Source organism: Nanorana parkeri, unplaced genomic scaffold, assembly GCF_000935625.1.
Source record: "Nanorana parkeri isolate BGI_ZX_2015 unplaced genomic scaffold, ASM93562v1 scaffold360, whole genome shotgun sequence".
NCBI lineage: Eukaryota > Metazoa > Chordata > Amphibia > Anura > Dicroglossidae > Nanorana > Nanorana parkeri.
In genome coordinates, this window is record NW_017306628.1 from 1,146,397 (window position 1) to 1,162,930 (window position 16,534).

The window sequence follows — 16,534 nt, forward strand, 5'->3', positions numbered from 1 at the left end:
TATATATATGTGTGTGTATATATTATGGTTGTTTACAAAGATCAATAGCTCAAGCTGAAATGTACACAGACAAGTGACTGAGACTGAGCAATTCAAATCCAAATGTAGTCACCAGCACATCAAAGAGTCTTCTATTATAACAGATTATCAAAGTATCTCAGATTAAAACAGGTTAAACATGATGGCCCCCTTGATGTATTAGGTCTACTTTGGACTTTTCTGTATAAAACAGTGTAATTTATTCTACTGTTCTGAACACTCAACTATGAAATTCCTGGCGTGCAAAGTGACTGCATGCAGGGCCGGCGCTACCAAAAAAAAATAAAATAAAAATTGATAAAAATTATAAAATAAATAAACACTTATGACAAAATAAAGTAAAAATAATAATTAAAATGATAAAAAGTAAAAAATAAAGAAATTAACAATAATTAGAATAAAATTATAACAAATAAAAAGGTTTAAAAAAAGATGTCAGGCCGAAACCAAAGAAAATTTTTTTTCTAACCTTTTCCAATTTTTTTATGTTTGTATTGGAGTGTTGGTGACGTTCTTGGACTTCATCTCTTTTGATAAAACACCACACACATCACTCCATTTCCATCATGACCACATCAGGCCTCATATTCTCGTACCCTCCAGTAAAGAATCCATAACAAATAACCCCAGCCTTACATACAACCTAACAATGCTGTTAGCTGTGTTTAGATTCCTAGATTGGTTGAACTTCTGTCTATCTTTGTGGACATTTTTTCTGAACAGTGGTGACCATACTTGCTCTGTTACCACTGTTTCCTCTATACCATCCTATATATGTGATATGCCTAATGTATAGAGATGTAACTTATTCTGTATAACATTTACGTTGTATGTGAAAATAAAAAATGTAATACAATTATTGTGCGCATTCTCAAATTCTTTAGTAAATCATCCCAAATGACATAGGTATGGTATTTTCCTTCTTCGCTCCTCTCCTCAGAAGCCTAAACTAGACTAAGCCAATTTTGCCTTTTTAGCTGTTAAGTTTATGTTCTATACTACAGCACACTCCAGGAGTTGTCTTGGTAATAGTTTTTTTCATTATATTGTCCCAGATCCGTTTTTAGGCTTATAGCTTTTAGGTTTATAGTTTATGAAACCCCTAAACATAGTTTGTCTTTTTTTCATTAATTCCATCAGAAAACTACTTTTTTACAAAAACTATTTCTAGCGTAGTTTCAAAAACTTGCGTCACCTGAAGTGTAACATGAAGTCGAGCAGTTTTGTAGATTTTTATGACTTGAAACTAAACAGCATAAGTTTGCTTTTTGTCTGTCACTTCTAATTTTATATTTACCTTTTAATGGGATTTTCTTTACTGTGTTAGCTGTCAGCTTATTATTTGGGACCTTTGACATACAGTAGGTGTGTTTCCATCGCTTTGCAGAAAGCTGTAGAGAATAAAATTTGATGTAGAATGTTCCTATTCTTAAAAATAATTATATTATAGTTTATAAAGGAAGAGATCTAATCATTGGTCAGCTTGTCATTCTTTGCACTGGGGAATGCACATGCTCCAAATTCAGAGATACTCCGTACCCCTGGCTGGACCATTTTCCAAGCCAAGAAACCATTACTAGCCAATAAGACTTATTAGATTATTATTATTATCATCATTATTCTTGATTTATATAGCGCCAACAGCGCTTTACAATATAAGGAAGACATGACAATTACAATACAATTCCAGACAAAATGGTAAGGAGGGCCCTGCCCGTAGGGCTTACAATTTAAAAGGAAGGGGCAAGTGATACATGAGGAGGTAGCTGTGTGGGGATGAATTGTTTGAGAAAATGATGGTTGAGTGGTTAGGTTGAGGTCCAGGGGGCAAGTGGTGAGGTAGGTGTCGGAGAGAAGCTTTGTAACCTCCTCTGTAGTGACAGAGTCAAAAGAGGAAAGTAACAAGTGCGATGGTGGGTCTGGTACATTAATAGGGGAAGGGGACTGGATAGTGGCGATCTGATCCCAAATTGTATCTATTTTGTTTTTGAAATAAATGGCAATGTCCTGGGCAATAACTGAATTCGTGGGTTGTGGTGGTGGGGGACATAGTAGGGACTTAAAGGTAGAAAAGAGTTGACGAGGTTTGGATGAGAGTGTGTTAATGAGAATTACAAAATAAGTTTGTTTGGCAGCACGAAGGGAGGAACTATATTTAAGGAGGGCAGCTTTATACAGGATGAAGTCTTGCAGAGACCTAGTTTTCCACCACAGTCGCTCAAGAGCATGCTTTTTAGATGTCTGGTTACTTCTGTTTGCCACAGTTGTAGTGGGCATGGTCTAAGTCTGCGCGTAGTGAGGGGAGCCATGGTGTCTAGGGAGGATGAGAGCGGAATGTTGAAGACAGAAGTAGTCAGGTCAGGGCAGGATAGGGGGGAGATTTTGTTGTAGAGGTAGTCAGTAGCAGAGTAGAGAACAGGAGGGTCAAAGGTGGCGAGGTTTCTCCTTGTGACAAGGTTAGGGTGAGTGTGAAATTGACAAGGTTGTGGTCTAAGAGTGGGAAAAGGGGTGTTAGAGAGGTTGCAAGGAGTGCCTAGGTCGTGACCACACTAAAGATATGTGGGGGAGGAGCTAAGGCCTATAAGAAAAGATCTATGTGGGGAAATGTAGATAACTCTTAAGCACCATAGGTAAAAGCCGTTATTATAGGGCTGCGGAAATTAACGATTAATCCCTCGATTAATCGTTAATTTTTTTGATCGATCAAAATTATTTTGATCGATCAAAGTTCTTTGGCTCCGTACTCACCTCTCCGCCGGCTTCCGGGTCTTCAGTCGGAGATCCGGTGACGTCACGGACATCGACGTCACCGGACTCCTCCCCCCCTTCCACAAGTGGCTCTGTCAGCTAACGAAGGGAAGGGGGGAGGAGTCCGGTGATGTCGATGTCCGTGATGTCACTGGACATCGACATCCTCCCCTTCGTCACCTGATGGAGCTGCTTGGGCCGATGAGTACACCCGGGAGAGACACACTTTTTACTGGAAAGATTTAATCTGCTCAATCGAGCAGATTAAACCTTTCCCTGGGATCGTTTTTTTTTTCTTTTCTGACATCGGGAGCCGCGGCCTGACCGTCAGTCAGAAAAGAAAAAAAAAGGCATACGATTGCATAGCTAGATTACTATTGGCTATTGCACTTTGCAATAGCCAATAGAAAACTAGCTAATGCACCCGCCCACTTCTGCTGTCAATCAGCAGAGGGGGACCTGCATTTTTCTATCAGGTCCTCTTCTGGTGATTGAAAGCAGCAGGGGGCGGGTGCAATAGCTAGTTTGCTATAGGCTATTGCAAAGTGAAATAGCCAATAGGAATCTAGCTATGCATTCTTATGCCTTTTTTTTTTTTAGTCTGACAACTGCAAAAAAAAAAAAGGCTGCAGATAGCAAAGAAGCTATTGCTTCCTGTGCTATCTGCCATCATTTCAGTGGGGTGTTCTCTCCCAGCCCCCCCTAACCCCCCTCCACGGATTAATCGAACAGGAAATGTTTAATCATTACCAGCCCTACGTTATTATATTCCAATCTTTGTGGAAAGACTAAAGGACATCTGCGGTAGTGTGGCCTATAGCACGCATAAGCTCAAGAGATAGCACCTTTAGATGGATTAGGTTCCTGTAACAATTTGTCCAGAGGATTGTCCCAGTCTAACACAGAAAGTTTTTAAGGAATACCCCGAACATAGGAGCACATTTGTAAATAAGCAAAAAGTTCAGGGCTCAAAAAAGAAAAAGCTCATGAGGCAGCTTGAAAAGAAACTGTCTTATGGGTAGAAAAATCAACAAGGGATCTCACGGTAACAAGCCCACGTAGAGCCCAGTCTTTGAAAAACTGTGTCCCAATGGGAAAAGATGGCCTTTTGTTAATTGTTAATTGCCTTACTGTGGCAAAACACCTTTAGCCTTTTACAGATTTGGCTACTTAGCTGGACACGGGCCATTTTTTTTAACCTTTTCATTAAAGAAATTGTGTATTTATGTGACTTGTCAAATGGAAATTGTTGGACTTCAATATGTAAGCAAGATAGTGTGTGTGATTGCCCTGGACATATGTCCAAAGACCTGTAGCACACCTTACCGGACTTCCCATAAAGTAAACGGGTGCTCGCAATGACCGCGGATGGCGCCGCGTCAGGCAAAGATTGTTGTGAAGAGATGTCACCAGCACACCAATATGACAAACAAGTCAAAGTTCAGTGAACCTTCATTTTTATTTTTTAGAAGTCACTTAAAGCGGCCCCGAAAGCGCTTGACACTACTTAAAGTGACTTCTAAAAAATAAAAATGAAGGTTCACTGAACTTTGACTTGTTTGTCATATTGGTGTGCTGGTGACATCTCTTCACAACAATCATTGCCCTGGACATGGCACAGATAATTCCAGTACCCCACTCACCCAAAATACAAAACATCAACATTAGAAGGAAGCCAGTGCAGATGCAAATCATCATGGCCTATCATTGACACCACTAGTGGCTGCAAGTACATCTGTCTAATTGGTTGATAATCTTATGGATATAATGTTGCAAAATAGTTAATATCAGTTTGAATATAAACTGGCTCCAGTTATTTGATTTCTTTTTTGCTTCGTTTTTGTCAGCAGTAATTGTTTTGTTTGATATTATTTTATATGCCTCTGTATCTTTCTGTCACTGTTGTGCTCTCAGTTTCTTTTTCTATTGCTTTGTGTTCGCAGTTTTACTATGTATTAACTTGCTTGATCACATTATTTGCTATGTCCACTGTTTTATCACAATAAACTCACATTTTCATTCAGTTTCTCCCTTAGTGTCCTCAGTGTGACCCTACAATCAATTATTATACTCTTTAAAGTGTATGTGAGGGTAAAGTAGAACATTTTATAAACCATATGCAGTACATCTGTGCTATTCATGCATATTTACCAAAGGTTTAAAAAGTTGCAAGTACCAAACAATACATGTGGAGGATGCCAGAAATCTTTTTAACACATAGCTTTTTGACAACAGTGCCTCTGCTGTACTGAAGTTCCAAGCAGCATTGTCAGCTCTGCCTTGGTCCTCCTCTGCTAGACTACTGAATCCCCCCTTGTTTACATTCATCTTGGGAGCTGCCCTGGAGCTGAGAACACGATCATTGGAGTTAGAATGTGAACTGCTTAGCAGGCAGTAGTACCAGTGCTGTCACATTGTATACATGCATACATGGGCCTGCTTTACTATTACTGTCACAAATCCACCAGGGCTGCACTAAAAGGTGAACCTCTAAATAGCCATGCTTTTGATAATTAGACTTGTGCGCCGTCAGAAAATTTGTTTCGTTTTGGAATATCCGTTATTTCGTATTTTGTAATTCGTGTCCGAAACTCAATTCGGATTCGTACGCAATACGAATTTTCACTAGTTTCGTCACATTTTCGTAACTTTACGAACATTCGTTATGATGAAGTTAAAAAGCAAAAATACCTTTGTTAATATTGGAGTTGATGGTAGTTTTTTTTTCATCCGAAATACGAAATTCCGTTAATGGATTTCGGATCCGAATTTCGTATTTCGGATAAAAAAAAACAACTACCATCAACTCCAATATATTAATTTTTGCTTTTTAACTTCATCATAACGAATGTTCGTAACGGAACAAAAATCAGTTAACGGAATTTCGTATTTCCTGACTGTATTGTAATGCAACACTCAGCAGCAGAAGAGAAAACCTCTGATTGGTCAACCAAACGAAATACGAAATTCCGTTAACGGATTTCGGATCCGAATTTCGTATTTCAGATTTTAAAAAAAACTACCATCAAGGCATCAACTCCAATATTAACAAAGGTATTTTGCTTTTTAACTTCATCATAACGAATGTTCGTAACGGAACGAAAATACGTTAACTGAATTTTGTATTTCCTGCCTGTATTGTAATGCAACCCTCAGCAGCAGCGGATCCGAATTTCGTATTTCGGATAAAAAGAAAATCGTGTCATGTTGTTCAACCTCATTTACAGGGGTAATATTAGTTCCCGTTTCAACGAAATTCGGATCCGAAATTCGTTAACGGAATTTCGTATTTCGGATGTAATTCGGAAACTGCAATTCGGATTTCGGATGCTTCCAAATTTCAGGAAATTCGTACGAATTTCGATTCGTAACAAAACGAATCGCACATGTCTATTGATAATATGACATAGCAATTCACATACAAACACCAGTTTTATGAAGATGGTTTGGAGTGTGCCCTTGGCTTCTGAGAATCTGCAAGCTTTAAAGTAGCAGGCAACTTTTTAAAATTGGGTTGGTATGCTGACTGGTTGCTTGAGTCATGATAGAAGGTGCAATGGAAGAGAACTCCTGGCCATGCATGGTAGCAAGACTACTTGTTAAATTTGTTTGTTAATCCTGTGTGTATCTGCAACTGTGAAACTGATTGATGCTTTGGCGCACGGGCATTTGCATGAGGTGTATGCTCTATTTCATCCCGCAGAACTGTCCTGAGAATTTAATAAAGCCATCCATTACTGCATTTTTTTGTAAGAGCTTTATCTGTGGTTGTTATTATGATGCTTTAGCAGCAGTGCTGTATACTTAGTCACCTAGAACAAAGATAGAATTAGCTACTTTTGACACTCTCAATCCCAGCATATAAGTCTAACTCAGCAAAAAAAGAATTGTTGCTCTACATAAAGATGGCCTAGGTTATAAGAAGATTGCCAAGACCCTGAAACTGAGCTGCAGCACGGTGGCCAAGACCATACAGCGGTTTAATTTCAACTTTACATTGTAGCAAAGTGTAATTTCTTCAGTGTCATCACATGAAATGATATAATAAAATATTTACAAAAATGTGAGGGGTGTACTCACTTCTGTGAGATACTGTATATATATTAGCTTAATTAGTCCAAGCTTTGGTAAACCATATTGGCCTGTGTAGTGATTATGCAATCCACTACCTGCTATAAATGTCCTTTTGTTGTGGTGGCAGATCTATAAACAAGAGGCTTTGTGTAAATGACAATGCAGTATGCTTTTACAAACCAATTCCAAGAGAAGCTTGCTTAAGAGGTGACTGTCTTTACTGCATCAGAGTGCTCTCCTTTTCATTTTTCAGGCAGAAATTCTTGCCTGGAGGAGAGTCTTGCAACCTGATAGGTAATACCCTTCCGCAGTTGTCTGCCAGAAAGCAAATTACATCTTACTCTACCATTAACAAGCTTGTCTTTATCAGAGTGTGAATATTAATCTTCACTCTCTGCAATACAGCAAAGTACTACTACATGCAACCTGGCTGATCCTGTAATGTAATTCACCAATCTTGAACACAAGGATAATGCTATTGAATTTAGCCATATGACTGTAATGTTCCAAGCTCATTGTACTCAGCTAATAAGAACTGTGCTTTTAAAAAAAAAATACGTATACCTATCCTGGTGTTTGGGCTAGTTGAAATAAGTCTAAAATATGCCATGCTAAGCAGCCTATGGTGAACCTTATTGTGAGCCTGTGCATAGATAGTTGCTTAATTTATTGTACAGGCACATATGTGGCTTACAATGAATGATGGTGATTTGTTCATAGTAGCAAAATCAGCTGCTATGACTATGAAGTAGGAGGAGGAGTAGAAGTAGGAGGAGGATAGTATTGCCAGTCTTCCTATTCCTCAGTTGTGTCAACCTTGTTTCTTTGCCCAGTGAACATGTTTAGATACAATGCCGGTGTTGATATCTGGCACAGATTCAGGCTGAGCAGAAAAGCTACTCTACAGCCTCAATGAGGGAAAGATCAGTCCCAACACTTCATGCAGCCAGGCAGTTCCTTCGATAGGGAGGTTGCTAGTGACTTTTTATATTTTGGGGCACAGGTCCTTCCAAACTACTGTATATCAGCAATAGTATGCGGATTAAACCAACCAACAGTGCCCAGGTTGTTTATGCAAGTCATTGATGCCATTGGTGACCTTGTGCTGGTGGATGTCAAGGTGGCTTTTTCCAGTAAATGCCCTGGGTCCTATCAACTGCACATATGTGGCTTTGTAGGCACCCATGGAGATGGAAGTCTACTTCAGAAATTAGAATAAGTACCACTCACTGAATGTTCAACTGGTCTTTGATGTCAAAGATCATACGTATGCTCTGGACTGATATGTCAAAATTGGTATTTTTTTACCTGTAGCAGGAGACAGTTTGTTTGCCAAAGGGCTGGACAGCGGTACAATAATGAGTGTCTGCAGCAACAGTGAAGCATGGTGGAGGTTCCTTGCAAGTCTGGGGCTGCATTTCTACCAGTGGAGTTGGAGAGTTGGTCAGGATCAATGGTGTCCTCAATGCTGAGAAATGCAAGCAGATACTTATCCATCATGCCATACCATTAGGGAGGTGTGTGATTGGCCCCAAATTTATTCTGCAGCAGGACAACAACCACAAACATACAGATAATTAAGAACTATCTTCAATGTAAAGAAGAAGAGTCCTGGAAGTGAGGGTTTGGCCCACACAGAATCCTGATCTCAACATCATCGAGTCTGTCTGGGATTACATGAAGAGACATAAAGATTTGAGGCAGCCTACATCCACAGAAGATCTGTGGTTAGTTCTCCAAGATGTTTGGAACAACCTACCTGCCGAGTTCCTTCAAAGACTGTGTGCAAGTGTGCCTATAAAAATTGATGCTGTTTTGAAGGCAAAGGGTGGTCACACCAAATAGGGATTTGATTTGGATTTCTCTCCTGTTCATTTACTTTCCATTTTGTTAATCGTTAAAAATAAACTAACACTTTCATTTCTGAAAGCACTTACTTTACAGCATTTTTTCACACCTGCCTAAAACATTTGCACAGTACTGTATGTATATATGTGTATATATTTGTATATATGTGTGTGTGTGTGTGTATATATATATATAGATATACATATATATATATATATATGTATATCTATAAATATATATCTATATATATATATCTAGCCTCCGAAACTGTACACTAAAAACCGCAGAACGAGCGACGGCCACATCGGCCGCCGACACGTTCTGTGCATGCACACAGCCATTCTGGAGTAGATCTTGGTATACACCAAGATGGCGGCGCACGCATTTTCGGGCGCCGCCAACTTGGTGTATACCAAAATCTACTCCAAAAGGGCGGCGTGCACGCGCAGAACCCGCCGGCGGCCGATATGGCCGCCGCTTGTTCAGCGTGTGACGTCACCAACATGTGTCGTCACAAGCTCAGCTTCCAAGATGGCGGCAGGCATGCGCAGAACACGCCGGTGGCCAATATCGCTACCGGCGTGTTCTAAAAATTAATATGTATACCCGACTATTATTTTAGTATATTCGGGCATACAGTATATTACATTCGTTATTTCGGATTATATTTTGGATTAATTATTATTTAGTCTCTTAAGACACTTGTGCTTTAACCAGGTGATCACTAGCAGGCTAGCAAATAAGGTAATACAACGTATTAAATGTTGGTATTTAAAAAGTAGTAAATAGAGTTCCAATGCAGCCATAATGCTGCTTTACAAAGACAGCCACTTTATGCTGGAGCACACTGCCCAAGCATCAGGAGTTCCTTCAGAGTGGTCTTTGCTGTGTTAAGTGGAGAGAAGCCAATGTGGCTGCACAGGCTCCACACAATGAGATGGATTTTAGGAATAGAGTGAAACATTTTGTGAAATGAACAAATCATAGCAATTTAAAAACATTTTTTAGGAGGAAGGCCCAGTCACTTGACCAGTTAAAGTAATTTGACAATCTGTCCACCAATCATTAAGTGTGCCAGATTCTGGCAATGAGAGAGAAGCTGTGGAAGGTGCATATGTCAAAACCAATGTCCTTCTGACAAAAAAAGTGTAAGCATGCACAAGATACACCACTATTTCCACCATAGCCATTTAGGAGCAGTCAGAAATATTTCACATACACCATCTGTACTGGTGAGACATTTACAAACCTTTGATGTGTACTATTTCTACAAAAATACATAGGCTTCTACATTTATGATTTTCAGCTGCCTCGCCACTAGCGGTTGTGTGCTTTAACATGACTCCTTTGGTTAATAAGGGACATTGATTTTTTTGGTAGCAAAACTGTTCTGACTGCCTTGACTCTCAAAAGCCTGAACACACACTGTGTGTAGGGAAAGGACTCCTGGAAGATATCATTTTGGGGGTAAACTTATATCAATAGGAACTGACTTAGGTCACCCTGCTCCCAGCTTAGGTCACTCCCAGCAGCTATACCAGCAAGAATTTTACAAGCTTGACAATGATGTCACAGAGAATAATAAAAGGTGAGAAAATAAATAATGCTGGGGCATGCTCCAGAGGGGAAGGAGAAAAGTAGGTTTGGAAGTAAATTTTGGTCATGCCTGGAGATAATCTTTAAGGGTTTTACTATATAAAGGACATATTAGTGCTATTGTTTACCACCTACCATGTTCTGCAGAGTGTACTTTAAAACCTAGTAAAGTGAACTCAGTCAGCATAAATATTAAATAAAAAAGACATTCTTAGAAATTTTAGGAGCTTAATAGTATAGCATGTTTTCAAATGACTTGAAATTTGCTACAGTTAAATCTATTGTTTTAAATTAAAAATAATGAATACTATTAGTAAAACTAAATAATCTTTTTTTTGTCTTACTCTTTTGTATATGTGATATATTACATTTTTTTTATAGGTTTAACTGTGGGGAGTCAATCCACTGGTTATATGCCTGCCAGCACAAGCACAGAATTAGAGTTACTCTGTTCTAGAAAGTGTGAATCTGTGACTCCTATTAAAATGGAAATATTCAACGCAAGCAGACATCTGTAACTGTCTGTTCCAAGGACATGTTAATGCATTTGAGAGGATATCAAAGCTTAACACAGAAAAGAGGTCCTAGTGGCAAAATGTAAGGCTGCTTAACAGAATTACAGGCAGAACTGTTGCTCACATTGCTGTTACACCATCTAAGCAAGAGCTTTAGGATAGGAATGTGCAAAGCTGCACATTTGGCATGAACAGCTATTCAACAACAGTAGCATGTTATACTTAAACAGGAAACCCTAAAAATACTTTGATTTACATCATTGTTAGCACAGTCTTTAAAAAAATATCCTCTGTGACATTCTGACATAAAAAAGGTACATTTTTAAATAGTAAATGTATCCCTTAAAGGAGAACTATGAGGTGAGTGCTTTTCACTCACCTCATAGTTCTAGCCGACCTGTGACAATGAGACAGTAGATCGGGAGGTGAGCGAACATATACCGGCGTTCGCTCACCTCTCGATCCTGTCACGGCTCTCTGCCGTGACAGGCGAGGGGCTGGATTCCCCCCTTCCTGCTCTGATCCGCCAGCTCTGACTGGTGGAATGGACGGGGGAGGGGGCGGGTACAGCTGGCTCTGCCTCTAGATAGGCAGAGCCAGCTGTCACTCACGCAGCTGGGCGGATCTCGACATCGATGTCGGGATCAGCTGCGGCTGCGCCGTCTCAGTATACCGCGAGCTGTAGCTCGCGGTATACTGAGCTTAGGGTAACGGGAGGACGCTAGTTTGTGTCCTCCCGTTACCCTAAGGAGAACTATGGGGAAAAGCCCTGACCCCATAGTTCTCCTTTAAAGGTAATAAAATACATTTCCAACAATATTTGCTTTTAAAGTAGTAGTTTTAATTTGAACATTTAACCTACTTTTCATACAAAATGCCCTTTTTTCACAATAGTTTATAGGGATGAACACAAAATTTATTTTGGGTGGGTTTTTTTTTTGCTGTGATGGGGAGGATTTAAATTAGGTTTGTTCATTCCATTTAATGTTCTTTGTAATCATGTTTTTTGTGTGTGTGCAGTCAATTGTTATCTGTTTGCTGTGGCTTTAATTTTTTTTCACTGGTGTTTTTCTTTCTTGAAAAAACATAAAATAATGTGACTAATGAGGGGTTATCTTACTGGGCAAAGATCAAATCCAGGATAGCTAAAGGGAGCAATTGTACACCCATTGTGTCCTAAAAACCACCACAAACCACCATAATTTTGCCTTCCTCATTGACTCCTTCCTCCTTCCAAAATGTTGACAAAATCACTAGATTGTTACCAAAACCTAAGTGGAATAAAACCAATAAAACCAAAGTGTTGTCCACCCTTGCCAGTTTATAAAAAATATAGAGAGTTGTGATGCTAAATTTTAGTGTAAGAACAGTACACAGATTGGCAAAAGGGGAAATGGGGCAATTTGTGGTAAAAAAATATATACCACTTATTAGAAAGCACATTCTAAGCTTCCTTGCATTGACAAGAAATAATTTTGCTAGAATTAGGGTTTGTGTACACAGGTGCTTTTTTTAATAAATGTTCTTATTTGCTTCTGATGTGGATGTGGGGAAATCTGGATATTATGGGTTATTGTGCACCTGCTCTTATTGCTGCACCTGCTTCTGTGTTTTTTGCCCATGCACAAAAATCTTTAAAGTGGCATCAATTTTCTGTGAAATTTGTAAAACAATTTAAGTCGTGAGCGAGCTTGGAGCAGTGGCTACTTTATAACACACACAGGGACCATGGGGAACAAAGTAGCCACCCTCCGGAAGGAAGCACATTGTCAGCATGAATTCAGAAATGATTTGAGGATCTACAGATGCGTGATACACAAATCCGGTACATTTTGTTAATAGTTAGGGTACTTGAATACATTTTTAAGAATTAACTTAGTGTCACTTTAACACTACCTAATGCCTTCTAATAGGGACCTAATACTTCCAAATATAGATTATAACTCTGACTACCATTACTATATAAGAGCTATCTTTCTAAGTAAAAAAAATCATATCTAATATAATAATCTGTTATTCAGAGTTTTCATACATACATTAAGAAGAATACATTTATGTTAGCTATCATAATCAAGTGCATCGGTACTGGACATCCCCCAGTTATAGAACAAAGAAAGCAATTGGTTCTATCCAAAGTGGTTATGAACCTAGTGCAGCTATATATGAGGGTCGGAGAGTTAAATTGTAGTATAAATCAATTCATTGGTAAAAAACATGTAAGCTCATACACGGAACGAATGCACAGTTTAACCCACCACCTATACAGTTAATAAAAAGATTATTGCAATAACCCATTCATACATGCCACTACTCAACCACACAGGGAGCTAGCTGATCAGCGCAATCAATGTTGTCTGGTGGTCCTCAGATAAGGAGACAGGAACAGCAAAAAGGGGCCTATTGATTTGAAACAGAAAAAATATATTGAATGAATTATGTGGGCTGCCGGGCGTTCCTTCAATGCGGCAATTGTGATTTGAGTCCAACTTATTGGATGTTCATATCTTTATGTGGAGGAGGTGTTCGTAACTGATTTATTTTAGCTTGATTGTAGAATTTCAAGCGGAATATAGCTAGGTATGTAACGTAAGACCCGGTAAGTTAATAAACGGAGTGCCGCTGAGTTGTGACCACACCTGGGGATTATACCTCCGATCTGTGTGTGCCAAACTTAAACTCGAGTAACATATACTCACGGCTCCTTAGTACTTCAACCGGTCAGTCTGTATCGTAGCGTTGTTATCCACTTTGAATTTTTTTGGTTTGGTATTTCTTTTCAAAAAAGCCTAATGTCAGGCATTTCAGGTAGCTCTCAGTGTAGAACCTCTTATGTTCTCCACAATTTTTATGCAGTCCCAGTTTTAGGCAGTCCCAGTAGTTCGAAAGATTTCCAATTGAATGTAAAGTCCTTTTTACTGCTGTTTGAAATATCCACGCGAACTGATCAGATGGCTGACTCGATGGTCAGTCAGACTAGCATCCCGTAACCGGATGACGCGTTTCACCCCTCCTTCGTACTGGGGCTTCGTCAGATCCTGCTGGTTAGTTGAATTATGAGTCTTTTATTCAGTTTCTCATAAGTTACAATTAACTCCTTTAGTGCCGTGAATAGATTATCGACTTGCATTCTTGGTTTCTAGGCTTTTTGTCTTTTAGTGGTAATAAGCCTAGAAACCAAGTATGCAAGTTGCAAGTATCCATTGTAAGTGATTTAATTAGCACTTGAAATAGTTTAAAAACCCTTTGATTTTAATATCACTTTAACCCTCATAGTTCAGTAGTTGAATTATCTCACTGATAAGGATATTACCTCTTACACATTTAGAATGCATTACTATTTATGTTCTTTGAGTTACTTTTTTAAAACAGCTTATGCTGAGAGATGTGAATGATCCAATTCAAATCCACTAACAACATTATGAATGAGTTCCTAGTATTTAGTTTATTTTTTTATCTCCTTACAACTTCATATGTTTAGCAACATCTGCATTACAAAGAGCTGGTGTTGACAATTTTGTTCTTTTATGAAATATGCTTGTATTTATCTCCTAAGAAGAGATAACCAAGGCAATTTTTCTTCATGCTTTCACATGATGTAAATTTGCCACTGCTTTTCCATAACTTAACATAATGGGCTTTGCAGCTGAATCAAAAGACTGTAACCTGTTACATGAGTTTCTGGGACCCACAATCAGTTTTAGCCCCAGACATGTCAACTACTTAAGTATTAGAGTCAAAGATAGACTATGTTCTGCCCTGTCTGACGTCACATCTACCAGCTTGCAGGGAAATGTCAATACATAAGATGGAATGCATGAAAAGTTGTATCCTGTATTTTTATTATCAAGAGTTACCCACATGAACTAAATAAATCTACGGGTTTAAAACACCTTTAATTGGGGGCTGTCCAGTACTAAAGCACTTTTGAATTGTGATAGCAAAATTTAAAGTCTCACAGACTTGTATAGTGGTAATTTACTCAGTCATGAGTTAGTAGCAGCAGCAGTCATGGGTTAGTAGTAGCAGGAGGTTGACTCTCCTGATCAGTAATGTGATCCAGAATTGCCTATGCAGCATATTTCCTATTGTTATATGAATGCAAATCATGATGAAAGAATGGTATTCGATGAAGATTGACTGATAATCAGAAAAGGAGACACGAAATGAGAAAAATGTTTGTCAGCTGTAGGATTTAACATCTTCACCCATCTCAGCATGACCTTAGACATTTCTTCCATGAGCAGTTGTTTGCTGTGTTTAAATATTATAACACAAATGTAGTTACATAAAAGCGTATTGATTGGAAGAGTTGCTTGCCTTTTGTGCATTAGTTAATCAGTCTGCTGTTTTGAAATCTGTCCAGAAACCCACAGAGGAACCTTTAGTAATCCATCTGTTTAAGTCTCAAATGGTTTCACTGCTCCACTCACTTACCAGCTCTGTTGGAATGTTAGTGCTTTATGATTAAAGGATACTGTTGTTGTTGTTTCATCCATCATCTCAGGGTTCGCTATTAATAATCCAGTTCTTTTTTTCTCTCCTCTTCAAGATATTTCTTTAAAAAGCCATTTAGACATTCTGCTTGCTCTCTTAGTTTTGCTTTTCTCAGGAACACAGTTCAATTCCAAGAAAATAAATTAGAAGCGGCAAACTTGAGGGAAACACATACTTAATGTCTTATCTTATTGGTGTATTTTCAAAAATAATTGAAAATTAAAGCTGTGCAGAGGTCAGAGGATGTGTGAATGTTTAAATAACCATCAGTATGAATTGACATATAATGAATGTACTGCTAAAATTTGTACAGTTTTTGAAATCCAGAAACCTACCTCTATTAGAAATGAACACTTTACGAAGCTCCTGCGATTAAAATTTTTTAATCACACATTTCCAAAAATTAAGCCTGGGGCTTAGCAATATAACAGATTTGTTTTTCCACACCATAGGAGTAGTAAACATGAATACTGTACACCAGAAAAAAAATTCACAGTAGAAGCAAGTTTTACGAATCAGTTTTTTTTTTTTTAATGGTGGAGATTCAACTCCTAAATCTTCAATGCTGTTTCATTGCGGCTACTAACGTTTATTTAAGTTTACATTTTGATTCACTTGTTTTATGAGTGTATGTATGCACTGATTTATTTAACTCATCACATATAAGATGTCTATGGTCAGCCTCAGCTGTAAACTTAATTCCATATATTAAACATTCATTGAAGGTCTTGTAATACAGAGTAGGGCCCCTGTCCAGACTGTTAGGGAACACTGCTATCTGTGTCGTAGTTCAGATAACTTAAGGTGGACAAGAGGTTTGGGTCAGATCCCCAAAAATTTGAAGGATTATATCTCACATCCGGGAATGTTTTTGACAAGTTATTATTTATTTAATTCTGCAGCAGGAGGTCGCAGATATGGAGGGGATCTTATAGAAGATGAGTACAAAAAAAAAGAATTCACTTTATAATAATTTATTTAATTCTACAGCAGGAGGTCGCAGATATGGAGGGGATCTTATAGAAGATGAGTAAAAAAAAGAGAGTACTTTTAGGACCATACATCTATTCACTAAATCAGACAAATGGCTCAATTAACAAAACTAGGGCTGTTCAGATACCAAGTACTGTACTTGGTTCAACTACTGGTACTTTTCCAGCTACAAGACTAGACTAGAGAAAAATTCAAAAGTTAGGAGGCAGCTGTCACATTGGCTAAGG